The sequence below is a fragment of the Corvus hawaiiensis genome, chromosome 10, assembly GCF_020740725.1.
Source record: "Corvus hawaiiensis isolate bCorHaw1 chromosome 10, bCorHaw1.pri.cur, whole genome shotgun sequence".
In the NCBI taxonomy this organism is placed as follows: Eukaryota; Metazoa; Chordata; class Aves; order Passeriformes; family Corvidae; genus Corvus; species Corvus hawaiiensis.
Genome location: NC_063222.1, coordinates 17,389,870 through 17,404,146, shown reverse-complemented (window position 1 = coordinate 17,404,146; position 14,277 = coordinate 17,389,870). Strand labels below are relative to the sequence as shown.

At 49.0% G+C, this 14,277-nt stretch overlaps 1 protein-coding gene across 4 annotated transcripts in view; it reads left to right on the top strand.

The window, feature by feature from the left end:
* Positions 1-246: 246 nt before the first annotated feature.
* LOC125330849 (interleukin 1 receptor accessory protein) overlaps positions 247-14,277 on the top strand; it is a 50,256-nt gene continuing 36,225 nt past the window's right edge. For 3 of the 4 annotated variants that reach the window (XM_048314559.1, XM_048314561.1, XM_048314563.1), the window contains exon 1: positions 247-364. The gene's annotated coding sequence lies outside the window, so the exon portion shown is untranslated. Of the gene's footprint in view, positions 365-483; positions 695-14,277 lie in introns of those variants that run through there. The other variant, XM_048314560.1, reaches the window with a different exon arrangement.

Sequence of the window (14,277 nt, the reverse complement as noted above, 5' to 3'; positions counted from 1 at the left end):
CCCGGCAGCTAGCGCCGGCAGGACGGCTCCGGCCAGGAGAGGGAGCCGTGGCCCCGCGCACCCCGCCTCGCACCCCGCCTCCCCCGGCCGGAGCCGCCAGCTGCGGGAGGGACGGAGCCGTGCCTTCCCCGGCACCGCGCCCGGCGGCTCCGACCCCGCTGCCCCGCAGTGACCGCCGCGGGCGGCGGGACCGCCCCGAGCGCGCACGGAGCGCGGCCGCGGGGAAAGGGGCGGGCGGGGCGGAGCGGAGCCCGGGGGCGCGGATCGGGGACGACGGCGAGAAGGCAGAAGAGGAGGAAGAAGAGGGGGAAGAAGAGGAGAACGCGGCGCGCCGGGCACAGCTGTACGCTCCGCTCGTCCTCAGGTGAGCCGCGCTGCGCGGGGCTGCGCGGGGGACGCCCGTGTTCCTGTAGGCGTGGGCGGGGGCAGGGACAAGGGACAAGGGAGCCTGTCCCGCCCCGCCCCGACCGTGAACTTCCCGCACGCGAAGGGAAAGTTTGAGTCGGAGGAGGCGGATTCCAGCTCCGGCGCGGGGTGCGCGGGCGGAGACGGGCGGCGGCAGCGCGCAGCCGGCAGCGGCCCCCGCTCCTCGGCTGGCACGGGGGGGAGATAGGAGAGAAAGAAGAGAAACCGCTCGGGAGAGCCCGAGGAGCAGCGCCCGGCGGCCACGGGCGAGGGAGGACGGGTGGGCACGGTGAGAGCGAGCGTGCGAGGCCGGGGATGCGGGAGCGGAGCGGGGGCGGCAGCGGACGCGGTGGTGCCGGTGTCGCCGCGGGACCGGGGACCCCCGCGGACCTCGGGGACCCTCGGCGATCCCTCGGTGTGCGGGGGCCGAGCCGAGCTGCGGGACCGCGGGTTTGTCTCCGCTTCTCCTGCAGCCGCGCTGGCCGTGCCCCCGGTCCCCGACATGCGGAGGGGTTTGCTTTAATTCGCTCCCCTGGCCATGGAGATCTGTGTATTCCTGGCTGGAGCGCTACAGGCACTGAGAAATGCAACTTTAATTTTCACCCGTATTGCAAATTCGTGAGCCTCTGATACCTGCTCTCTGCTGTCAAAGGGTCTCTGAAATGGAAGTGGGGAGAGGAAGGGATCAGGCTTCAGCCGTAGCAGGGAAATAAAGTGGAAGAGACATGTCCAAGAAAATAGACTGGAAGCGATTAGATGCTGGCAGCAAGATGGCCTTTGCTGTGCTTGTTGGGGGCAGCTGCCCCCTTATGTGAAACAGTTTGGGGGGGTATCTGGAGGGAAACTGGATGGTAGGAATTGTTTCCTGAAAAAGAAGGGGAAAAAGGAAACCATCAGGGCTTCACTGCTTTTCTGTGCCAATGTCGCTTTCCCCTGTTACAGTGGCAGTGCTTGTTCCTCGCTCTGGGCTGGTTTCTTGGAGTGTGCCTGTACAGTGCTTGGCACAACAGAACCCTGATCTTGGGGCCTTAGGATGTCACAGTAAACTGGATTATAAATGCCCTCTCACATGCACACACTCTCTTTTCCTCCTGACCTCTGTTTTGTGAATAGCTGGTTATAATGCTTGGATAAAATTCTGGTTGGCTTTACAGATCTTTTTTTTCTTATAAAATGATGGATTTTGTTCCATGCATTCAGTTTTTTGTCCTAGGAAAGGCTTTTCACTTCTGGATTTGGGAGATTGCAGCAAGCTCCTTATATTTTAAAAAACCCTATCTCCTTTGTAATTAAAAAGTATTATTTTCCTGACACTCCATTTTTAACCATGCCCCTCTCGGGCATGCAGAACTGTCACCCAACATACGCTTCCATACTTAGAAGGATTGTGAGCTGTTATTTATTAACTGTACTGTGGAGAGTCTATATCTCATAACTTAGAGGGTCATTTATAACAGGTTGTATTTGGCAGCTCTGGAAGATTTACTTGCTGTCTTGTATTCCTTGCAGGAAAGGCATCCCTTGTTTTCATGGAGAGCATCACTCCAACCCCACAGGCTCTCAGGTGGGCAGGCTTGATGCTGGAAAGGGTCCTGCTTTCTGTCTCCATTGCCTGCCTGTGGTGAGCAGGAGAGGCCAAGCAGAGAGGATTAAACTCAAATACCCAGATATTCTTCTTCCCTGGAAGTAGGCATGGTGTTGTTGCTGGGATCACCTTGTCTGGAGGAGCAGTTAAGGATGTAGGATAATGAGGGACATGGAGAGTAAGCCTGTGAGGACTTGGGGTGGTGGAAGGCTGCAGGGCACTGCAGTGACCGGGAAATGTTGAGCTGGGAAGGTGGTGCTGGAGCAAGGAAGCTGCTGCATGGAGCTGAAGGAAGGGCTGTGGGGTGAGAGGTTATGTTTCTCACTCAGTGCCTCCATGCAGGGCTTGCATGGGGCAGGGCTGCATCCACACAGCCCTGGGATTGCTTTCCACGTCTCTGCTTCTAGCTTGAGTTCAAAGTGTCTGCATATGATATGATGCTTGCTGCTGTCTGTCCATGCCTCCCCAGAGTCCAGAAGGTCCTCTGATCCCTCCACAGTGTGGAAGGAAAGCTTGTGTCTGAACACTTCTGGGCTCTCCCCTTCCAGACTCTGTTGATTTGTGCAGGTATTCTGCATTTGAGCATGAATGCATGAGCACATGCGGTGGGGATGAGTACTGCCCTGTTCTGGGCTCCAGCAGCCTCATCCCCTGGGTCAGGTAGCACTATCCCAAAAACACCTGACGCCCCAAAGCACGCATAGATAAAAGAGAGACTTCAGAGGGTAGGGAGAGTGGTGTGGCAGTAGGTTGGATGGTGCCTGGATACTAGGAGGTGTGGGAAATGCCTCCTTGCTGGCTTCAGAGCTGTAATTTTAAGCTCTGAAATAAGCATATAGGAAGAATGAAGCAGAGGGATTTTGTCCCAGCCTTATTCCTTTAAGACCTGCATGAGCTCTAGGGAGGAAGCATTGTACTCCTTCAGAATAAGAGGCCAACATTTGTGGTTTTATTCCTTCTTCTCACGTTTTGATTTCTCTGTTGATTATTTTGGCAGGCACATGATCCATATTTCTTTCCCCATCTGTCCTGGGTCCCATCTCTTGTCAAGTGTCCTCCCATTTCAGCAAGACTCTGACTTGCAAAAACTTGCCACAAAGCCCTTGTGGCTAGTGATGTGGAAGAGAAGGTGCCCCAGCTTGGCTCTCAGGTTGCATTAGCCAGGTGGACAGTTAGGAAGATTATATCAGCATGTGAATGCATTCATGTCTTTTTTTTTTTTTTTTTTTTTTTTTTTTTTTTTTTTATCATCCAGTAACGGGGAGTGCTTTGGGAATAAAAATAGAAATAGGGAAAAGCCTATATAAGCTGAAATCTGTGAACAGCGCCACGTTATCTTGGAGCTGAAACACGTTCTACAGCAGAGCTCACAGTTCAGACATTGCCTGCTCTCCTCATTCCTCCCCTCCCTTTCTCTTGACACAGCTCATGGATTTCGCTGCCCCTGTGAGCAGAGCCTGTCTCCTCTGTGCTGCCAGGCTGATGCAGCCTGGCCAGTGGCATCTCTGTACCCAGTGAGTGAGAGCTGGAGCTCCTCTGGTTGGGCGAAGTGGGACAGATACAAAGGCAGAAGGGAGGCAGAGCTGCCTGTCAGGTGTGCCATGCTTGAGCTGACCCTTCTCCACAGCCTGCGTGTGCTCGGGGGCTGTGTGCAGGTGGGGCTCTTGCATCCACGGTTTGTAGCTGCTTTGTTCTGCTCCACCGTCAGTGTGGCTGAGATTCACTGCTCAACTGGAACAAAGCAGCTTCTTTTGGGAGGTATTTTAGGATTTCTCCCCCCCACACCAGTGCTTTTGCCAGGCAGAGGGCTAATCTGACGTTTCTTAGCCACAGCGCTGGTCCGTGTGGGGCTTTTGCACGCAGCTGAGCCAGATGAGCTCAGAGAGTGCAGGAAGGGAACTGATTTGGGGAAATTACTTCAAATGGTGCCTACGCTTTAGGGAATTTCGATCTTGGCCAGAGTATTTACTGTGTTCAGCCTCAGAGGTTCCAATAAGACACATGCACAGAACATGATATTCATAAATTCAGAGTCTTATTTTGCAGAAAATGCAGGAAAATGAGTGTATAAGTGTATGTATTTTGTTAGAGGGTTCTCTAAAATTAGTTGCTTGTTAAACAGTATTCTCACTACAAGTGAGGAATCATGTCTTTAGTCAGTCCTTTGTCAATTTAACAACTCTTAGTTTCATCAAATGGGAATATATCCCCAGGAATTCCTCTGACACAGGTTTCCCCTGAGTCTGGATGATTATCCAATTACAATTTAAAGAAAATTACAGCAGGGATAATTGGCTAAAGATAGAAGTATCTGAGAGCATTAGGGAAAGAGAAGGAGAGAGTGTGAGAGAGTGAGAGCTTCACTTTCTCATATGAATAAATGAGAATTATTTCAGTCCTTAACTTTTGCAGTGAGTGGATTCAAGGTCCCTGGTGTCTGGATCTCCCTCCTTCTTCTCTCCCTCCTCTTCTCTCCCTCCCTCTTCTCTGTCTTGTTATGTGTCGACTTGATATTTATATGAAAAAGTTACATTGATTCTTATGGAGTCTTTTTACATTTACATGTGTTAACAGAAAGAGACTGTTAACTTAAACGCTCTATTTGCAGCAGAGAGTATGAGATTTCCATGTATCCTGGGCTCATTCAGGGAAGTGGTAGGTGGCTCCTTCTCCTGGGAGCACTAGGAAGGTGCCAGAGAGCCATTAGTTTGGAAATCCCACGCAGAGTAGGGCCATCAAGAGCTACCAGCTCTTCCCATCTCTCTCTAGGTGCCCACAGAAGGAGACCCATTACCGTGCCTGGCAGGAGCACTGGATGCTCCAGCACTCCCGTCCCATGTCCATCATGGGAATTGAGACCCCTGAGCTGCCATGGCCAAGTCTCCAGTCGGTTCAGGAGCATTTGAGGCTGTCTTCAGGCCCACTCACTCTTTTTTTTCGTTGCTAACAGCTTGTTTAGGCAAGGCTGGGCAAGCTCTGCTGTTTAACCCTTGCAGTGTTGGCTGTGGCCACTGGTCAGGGGCTCTCTGGGTGCAGGTGGGAACTCCATGGTGCAGGTCCGAGGCTGGAGTTGGACTCCCCATGCAGCTCCCTGGACAGCTTTGCTGTGCTGCAGCTGAAACATGATGCAACGTGAATCATGCACTTACACAAACACTTAGGAAACCTCTTCAGCTTTACTAAGCTGAGGTGTTATCAGAATTAGAAGAGGGTTTTGAAAAAAGAGTAAAGAAAAAAAGAGTAAGTTTTAATACCTCTCTGTTTATCTGGGAAAGCTGCTGGGTTTGCTTTTGTTTGTTTCTTTTCCTCACAGTTTTGTTTAATCCCTTGCGTGACTGAAATAAAAGTGGAGTATCTTGCCTCTCTTAGGCCTGATGCTGCTCATTTAGAGGGATGTGAGATTTTTCCAGTGTTCCAAGGATGATTCTTAGGTATTTGATCAATTTGTGTGTAAAAGCTTGCAAAACTGTGACTTAAATGTTTATCCTTAGTGCTGACAGGATGCTGTGGAGTTGTTTAACTGTATATTTGTAACAATTATGCTGCTTGGCGAGAAAGACATGTTTTCCTCTCAGAGGGAATTTTTGTTGGTTTTTGGTTTTGGCCTTTTTCTGCCTGTGAGTTGTGGTTATGCTTGCCTTTCTTTATCATTTTACTTTTTGTCTTAAATGTAAATAAAGAGCTAATTACAGTTAATCTCGGTGCAAAGGAATGAAATTTTGAAGAGTGAAAAATAACTCCCATCTGTTGGATTTGCAGTAACGTTTTGGGGTTTGCCTTCTACTTGGAAAGATGCCAAAACTTATCTTGCTCAATTTAAAGTTTTCTTTGCACTATTTAAACTGGATTTTTAATAATTTATAAAAACAAACAGAAATGGAAATAGCTTTTCAAATTGTGTTTGGCCATGTTCTTTATGTGGTCGTTGCTAAAATGTGAACAGCTCTAGCTGAAACGAGTTTAAATCCCACCGCCAAATTCTATAGGAACAGGTTGAAGACCTTCTGGAAAAGCATCTATTTTTTGTAGTAGTATATTGCATTTCTCTGTTTCCTGCCTGCTGTGGCTCCATGTGCCCAACTAACCGGTCCCGAAACGACTTGTTCCAAGGGAACTGTTGCTTAAGTAGTTACTATATAAGACAGGCTCAGAACCCCAGTTTTTTTGTGGTGGATATGTGTTTCTTTTAGCCCCATCAGCTCCACTGACTGCTGAGCTCAGGGAATTAATCCATACTTTGCACTCATATGTTATCTTTCATCTCAGCATCTCTAAGCACTTTAGAGACTTTTAAGATGCACTGCTGTGGTGTGAGGTGGGGGGAGGCTGTTCTAAATGCGGCTGGGGAAACAGAGGCACAGATTTCAGAAGCCTCTACTAATGCACTCGGTTCAGGGGCAGCCGTTTAGAAGTTTTCTAATGCCTGATTATCAGGGAGGTACTACAGTTTTTCATGCACTGCATTTGATGATTGATGCCTACATATGGGTTTCATGTGCATTAGCCAGAAACTCATATTTCTACCCTAAACTAGAGAAACTAGAGATTTTTTTTAAATCTTCAACCTTAGAGACTTACAGGAGCCTAGTAAATGGCAGTGTAAGGAGTCCAAATTTCTAGTTATTTTTTTTCAGTGCAAGGAGTCCAAATTTCTAGTTATTTTTTCTCAGGTTAGTCCTGTTGCAAGAAGTAAAACCTCACCTCCCTCCCACCATAGTAACATCCAAGGCCCCACCTACATGAATTTATTAGCAGTCTGTTGAGTCAAAGCTCTGAGATATGTAAAAAAAGTACTTGTTTTGACAGTAAGACCCATGCAAATTCACTCTAATACAAATAATGGGATTTGTTCTGTTGAGAAATAGCCCCTCTTTCTTCAAGCACAGATACCTCCCAGTCCTTGTTTTTAAGAGGGATCTGGTTAGTGGGAGGAGGATACTGCTGCCCAGCTGGCAGGCTGTGGGGGTCTTGAGGGCACCCCTCCTCTCTGAATGAGCATGGATGGGCTGCTGGATCCCAAAATGTTTTGTTCTAGCAATTGTGTTGGTTGCATTTGAGCTGATGTATTGGCGTGACTGAAGGGCAGAACTCAGACTCCACTGGAATAACATCCCTGTGGACTGGGATGGTATTTCCTCCATATCCATTCTCCTGAAAAAATTGCCACAGTTTCAGTGCATTTACCTTTCTCCTCCTTCCTTGTCCTCTCTCATGTTGCTTGGTGGAATTTAGGGAGGCTGTTTGACTCTGTCTCCTTGGGAGGCTTCGCACATACAGACTCCCTGACCCCAGGCCATGGAGAGATAGAAACGCTTTTCTCCAGGCTGGTTGTGTCATCCTTTTCTCCCATTGCACAGGGGAGCTGTACCTTGCATTTCATAGTCAGGAGGGTAATGTTTCCCTCTTATAAACTTTTTTTCCCCTCTTATCTGACAGGTTCAATGACTCTGTAGTTGCTGACATGAAGTGTCAAAGAGCAGGAGGGAAACTCAACCAAACTGTGTTGGTTTGCACAGCCTGGTTTTTGGTGGCAGGGGGCCACAGAGGTGGCTTCTGTGGGAGGCTGCTAGAGGCTTCCACCATGTCCAGCAGAGCCAATCCCTGATGGACGTGCTGCTGGCCAAGGCTGGGCCAGTTGGAGAGGTTGGTGGTGCCTCTGTGATAACATGTTTGGGAGGAGGATCAAGACAAAGTGGGGCACATGCAGTTTTAATTCCAGCCAGAGAAGAGAAGGAGGTGAGAACATGTGAGGGAAAACAACCTGGCGACACCAAGGTCAGTGGAGAAGGAGGGGCAGGAGGTGCTCCAGGCACTGGAGCTGAGGTTCCTCTGCAGGCCGTGGTGAGGACCATGGTGAAGCAGCTGTGCCCCTGCAGCCCATGGGGATCCACGGGGGATGCAGAGATCCACCCACAGCCCATGGGGATCCACGGGGGATGCAGAGATCCACCCACAGCCCGTGGGGGAGGTGCCCACACCTGGAGGAGGCTGTGATCCAGTGGGAGACCCAGTGGGAGACCCAGTGGAGAGAGAGGGCCCCTGTTTCCAGGCTGGAACAGCCTGTCCCTGGGGGACTGCACCCCGTGGAAAGAGAGACCCATGGCACAGCAGGTTTGGGAGGGCTGTGTGCCCGTAGGAGGGGCTCAGGCTGCAGCAGGTGCGGTGTGGCTGCTGCTCCTGAGAGTGGAGCCACATTGGAGAAGTTCATGGAGAACTGTCTCCCGTGGGAGAGACCCCACGGTGCAGCAGGGGAGGGACTCCTCTCCCAGAGCAGCAGGAGAAAATCTCGGTGATGAACTGACCAAACCCCCATGCCCTGTCTCCCTGCACTGTCGGTGGGAAGGAGGGAGAGGTTGGAGGAAGAAAGGTGTTTTTTAAGGGCTTGTTTTACTTCTCATTATCCTCCTCTGACTCTGTTAGCAATAAATTCACTATGTACTTCTAAGCTGAGCCTGTTTTGCCCTTGGAGTGTTTTTTCCCGGTCCTTATCTCAACTCATGAACCCTTCATTAATTTTTCTCTCCTCTGCCCAGCTGTAGCAGGGGAGGGTGAGCGAGTGGCTTTTATGGGTGCCTGGCATTGGGCCAGTGTCAAACCACGACACCCAACTTTCCAAAGACACTCAGTGATTACTTCCTCTCAAAGCAAAGAGGTGAGCCAGCCCAGGGCTGGGGTCCGCACAGATTTGAGAATATGAAGGCATCCACTTCCTGGCACTGAAAGTGCTCAGAAGTGAAAATTTCAGAGGCTTCTCAGATTTTTGGCCCTTTGCAGCGGGGCTTTAGTGCATAGCAGTATTTCCTTGTGTCTCTGCTCCTTGTAGCCTTTGGAAATGTCAGCAGTGCATGTATTGCCTTTTGTTTGTCATTCAGCTAAAGAAATGAATTCATTGCCCTTGTGAGATCAATCATATTCTCCCCAAATAATTAATATTGATGACAATCACAGCATACTGCTGCCTTCAGCTCTGTCTCAGCATTCCCACTGTGTAGGTGCTGTGGGTCACAGAGCAGACTTTCTCAAAGGAGGCTCCTGGACTTCAAATTTCAGGGTGCTGTTCTTTGAAGATTGAATTTCAAGCTGCACTGTGGGGGCCACTGCAGGCAGAGCCTGAGAAGTTCCCTGTGATGGTGCAACAGAATATTTGCAGTGGGAAATGTTAGAGACATGCAAAAGCAATAGATGGGGGGAAGGATTGTCTCATTTCTGTTTCTCTTTTCCTCCTTTTTTCTGTGTGTACACAGCTTTTTCTAGTCCCCTTTGCAGAATGCAGCCATCCTGTGCTGACCAGAAAGGGACAGGTATGCAAAAGAAAGCTGCTCTGATAGTCACCAGGAGGACCGAGTGGGTGGGTTGGGAATGTGGAGGGCTGGAAGAATATCAGGAGAACTGTTTTTAAGTGGGGTGCTGTCCTGGGGGAGGCTGGTAGCTCCTGGCCTTTCTATTTTTATATTGCTTTAAATCGATTGATGTGTAAAGCACACTTGGAGCAGCCTGTCTGAGCTGCCTGACAGGGATTGAGGCATCTTGATGTCTTACTCTTGTTTGCTTTTACTTATAAGGTTAAATGGGATTAAATTAACATGATTAATATAAGTACCAGGTGTGGAAATGCTGTGTGGCCCAAACTTGAAAAACTCCTCTGATTTGATTTTACCCTTGAATATGTTGCTCATCCCAGGATACCCAGAGTCACTTGAGGAGATCATTCTCTTATGCATCAGGAAGAGCTGGGGCTTCCTCGCTGGCAGCAGCATGGGTAAACCTGATAGTGGTGCTGGAGACACTGCAGCTGCCTGAGGAATTTGTGGCACCAGAGGAAAGCAGATTGTTGGGAGGGGAAGACAGTGATGATGTGCTCTGGAGCGTGGTGGTGCTTGGAGGATTTATGCCTGTTGTGTCCCTCTCTGGAGGAACAGGAAGGGAAAGATGTTGTCTGAATATATAGCAGCTATCCTGGGAATCTGGTCCTCAAGCCCGTAGTGATGTAAGGGGGGGGAGATGAAGTGAAGGAGCAGGTATGTAGCTGGCAGCAAGGGCTTGAACTTAAGGAAAAAAGCTTTTGGAGTGTTTTTTACTCTGAGAGCCTGTTCCAGGTGGTGCTGAGCAGGCCTGGGTGCAGCCCCTGGTGTGACAGGGAGGATGCGGAGTGGGACTGCAGGGCACTGGCTGGACCGGGCTGGGCTTGCAAGGAGACATCTCTCCTGGGAAAGCTGTTCTGGGGTTTGAGAGTCCTGGACCTGTCCTGAAAAAGGCATTAAGCCCATCTGAAAACCTGCTTGAAGCTGCATTGTATTCTCTGGATTTAGAGACTTGTGCTGAGCGAGCTTGGGGCTGCTGCTGTGCAGTCTGTTGCACAGTGTGGATGTGCTGCTATGTCCACTGGGGCAGTGGAACAACCTCCTAGGGAGGGTAGTGGAGCTGCTTACGCTGTAAAACCATTAAAAAGGTCAGTAGGCAGAATGAGTATTTAAATGCTCGTCGTCAGATGTCTCCAAGTGCTCCATGACAGTTAATTGGAGCTTTTCCAGTGAGGGAGGGATCTCCCTTTGGATTCCTTAAGTCTTCTCTGATCTTTGAGCCACGCTGATTGCAGATTTCTTTTTTTCTGTGTAAAGATTAGTTTGTCAGTTTATTTTGTGGTAGCACAATATGTGCATGTTTCTCAGAACTCTCCTTTCACTATTAACAGAGCTGTCCAAAATAGAAGCATTGTGTCTGGCTTCATGGAAGATCTCAGCTCTCTTTGAAGCACTGTTGGGAACTTTTCATTCCCTGGCTATTCACACTCAAAAAATAGACTATCTTAGCTGGATACCTTTTGCTTGAGCACAGAAGTGCTCTTGTAGCTTAGTGTTTGAACTGCTCAGTGGCCAGCATGGATCCATTTGTAATCCATGCTGTTTGATTTTATAGCTGTGGCTCTACCTGCCCCTCTCCAGCCCACTCCACAGATCTCTAGGCAGTAGTCCCAGCTGCTTATTTGACTTGTCCAGGTGTGCATATTTTTTAGAGGTGACAGGGAGCTCATTTATTTTCTGTGTATGAAATGCAGTGTGCTCTGCCCGTTAAATTGGTGGCAGAGTATAATCAGTGGCACCCTGGATTCCAGCAGAGCAGTGTGCAAGATCTGTAGCATTTCTGCTTTTCCGAGTCCTTAGAGGACCCCAGGAGAACTGCAAAGGGAAGCAGGGGATGCCAAATCTCTTCAGGTACATTTTCAAGCCCCCCTTCCACTTCTCTCTGCATGCCTAGATTGCACTTTTTTTCTTTTGAGAGGGAGAAAAAAGGCTTCTTCCTCTGAATTCTCATTGTTAGCATTAAATCTGTTGAGCCGAAAGGGTGCCAGGAAATGGTCTCTAAATGCCAGTAGCAACTCACAAATTCCCTGCCTGGAAATCTCACCTCCATGTCCCAAACATTGGCACTGGCAGAGGCAAATCTTGCACTACCAAGGAAGCTCCCAGGAATGACTCACTGTGAATGAAAGTCTCCACACTTCTCCCCGAGCCTCTGAGCTTGAGGGGAGGCTGCTGCCAGCTCTGCCCTCAGGAGCTCTTGGTGCTCTTGGAAGGGCAGTCTTGCTTCTGCAATTTGTGCTGCTCCGTTGAAGGAGAAATAGCTTGGGATCACCTCCCATGGTGACTCTGGAGCATCACACTGCTGAGCTTGTTCATCTCCATGTTGGGGATTTCATAAAAAGTAATTATTAAAAAGCCATCAGGCTGCAGCCCTTGGCCTGGATGTGCAGGTAGGAAGCCAGGGAGGGGCTGTGGTGGGTAACAAGCAAATGGAGCCACCTTGGATGCCTGGTGTCATGTCCTTGGCTGGCAGTGAGCTGGTTGAGCTGCTGATTAAGGAGACTATTTCCAGATTTCCTTGTTGTGTGTTTGGTTTTGGTTTGTTTTTTTCTTCCTTCAGGGTACTCAGTAGCCCTGGGTGTAAAGCTGTGTGTGAGCACTGTAACTGCCCAGTGCTGGGAGCCAGTGCTTCCAGGTTCTGTGTGCCAATGGCAAAGTCTGGCCAAGCAAGCCAGAAAATCCTTTGTACTAGTGACAGGAGACACCTCTCACCAGGGCAACTTTCCATCTGATTCCCACTAGTTTAATTTTTTTTTTCCCCTCTGCAAAAGCAGGTGTGTAATATCTGCTGTGATTCGAGCTGGTGAAAAGCTTTCAGGCTGCTCAAATTTCAGCATTTCCTTTGGTTCTGATGACATAAATTACTTTTGTAACAGAAACATTTCAGAACAGATTTCTTTCAGCCCTCTCTGCTGTCAGGCGTGCAGTGGCCTGGTGACCTGGCAGCTACCCTGGCACAGGTGGGACTCCAGCATTGATTTTGCAGGTCCCTGCCTTGGATGTGTCACCAGCAGATGCAGTGACTGGGTCACACCTATGGCTCTTGTGATGTCCCTGATTGCAGGGCAGCTTCAGCCCTGCTTATTCCTGCTGAAATGTGCCTGGGAGCTGCTGCCAAGACAAATTGGGCTCCCTGCCCTCAGGAGAGATGCGAATGTTTTTTCTGAGGACAGCACTGGGGGCCCTCTGGTCAATGTGCCTGTGTTTGAAGTGATGAGTGTGGCGTAGCATGCATGAGAGCAGGGAGAGTGCTGCGTGCTGCTTACGGTGCTCATCGTCAGACTGCTGCTGGATTCCTCCCTGCTCCATTCCTGGGAGCCATCTGCAGATGAAAATTGTAACGAATGGGGTTATTCCTCCTGGGGAGTAAAGGCTGGACTTCCAAAACCCATGGCCTGTCTTTCTGCCCAGGTCTCCAGAGATTTCGGTGTCACATTTGGTTCCTCTGGAGGGCTGTCCCTGGGACTGACCAGTTCTCTGCAGGAGAGGCTCCCCTTTGGGCAGGACAGAGTGGGACAGTGCCAGGCAGTGCCCACGTGGCCTCTGGGGGAGAAGTAGGGTAAGAGAGACACTGTGCAAACCCTGGATAAGTGGCACCAAGATGGTTTATGCTACAGTAATTCCTCCTTTTGTCTGACTTACTCCTGCACATGCTGAAAAGCAAAAGTGTTTCCTGGAGGGCTGAAGGGCCTTTTCCCATTTTCCATTAGTGTTTTTGCTGTTACTTTTCTGCAGCTGCTTTTTCAGGCTGCCCTTTTCTGCCTTTTGGATTCTTTGAATTTACTTGAACTTTACATCTGGTTTTTTCCCCATAAGAAAACCCAGCAAACTCATCGAGCAGCCTTCTCTAAAGCTGCTGTGTGATGATGCAGGGACCCAGGGCTCGTGGGCACGCTGTGACTGGGAGCAGAGAGCTGTGCCCCTTTCCTGGGCACCAGCTCTGCTCTGCAGCCCATCAATCAACCTTCATCTCCAAGTCCGTGTGGCATAGAACCAAAGCATTTCCTAAGCTAGCCCACTCTGGATTTTGCTAGCCTTCCTGTGTCTGCATCCTATTTTTTGGGGCTCTCAAATTCTTTTGAGTTGGGACAGAATTACAGAAGGAAAATAGCGTGTAAAACCTGCTTTGGCTGAAGTTATTTATTTCCTCTTTCAGAAACTGCTTTATTTTAAATGCCCTTTCAGTCAGAGCACTTAGTGGCAAGGTTCTGAAGAGCGCTTTTGTTCTGCAGGCCATAGTGTGAGTTCTCAGTGAAAAGCAAAAAACCTATCAGCTCTCCCTAGAGGCCTATGGTTAGGAGGGACAAAGGCGTTTTTCTTGGAAAATGCAGCATTGTTCTGAGGAATTGGTACAGTGTCTTTGAGAATAGGTGTGCAGTACTTAGACTGAGTGCAGTTCTCTTCGTTAAGTACTTGACGTCTGTCTTTTGTTTTATAATTGTTTGGAAAGTGCGTGGGCTTTGTGGGGTCCATGCTGCTAGAGGCAGGAGGAATGATGCCTTGCTGAGGTCTGTTTGGCAAGGATGTTTTATTAAGGGCTGTTTTATATGAAAATATTAATGTTGTTTCTGACATAAAACCCACTTTTGACCAGTATCAAATGAAAAAACCAAACCTTTCCACCCGCTTAGCTTTTAAGAGCAGGAGACACTTCCGTGATTGTGTTTTTCCCCATCCCACTTTTCTTTGCTCCTCGGTAGACAGAAGGTTAAAGTTTGAAGAAAAAAGTGCTCAGGAAGGAAAAGGGAACAATTTCTGATTTGAAAGAAAGTGAACATTTCAAGTTAAGTTATTTAAAAAAAAATTCTAGCAAGGGCTGTGATGGATCATTTTCCCTAACCACTCTATGAATTATTATCAAAATGTTAATTTATGGAGACATTAAGAACACCTCAGAGTATATTGGTCTCGTGAGAAGTTCCTGGA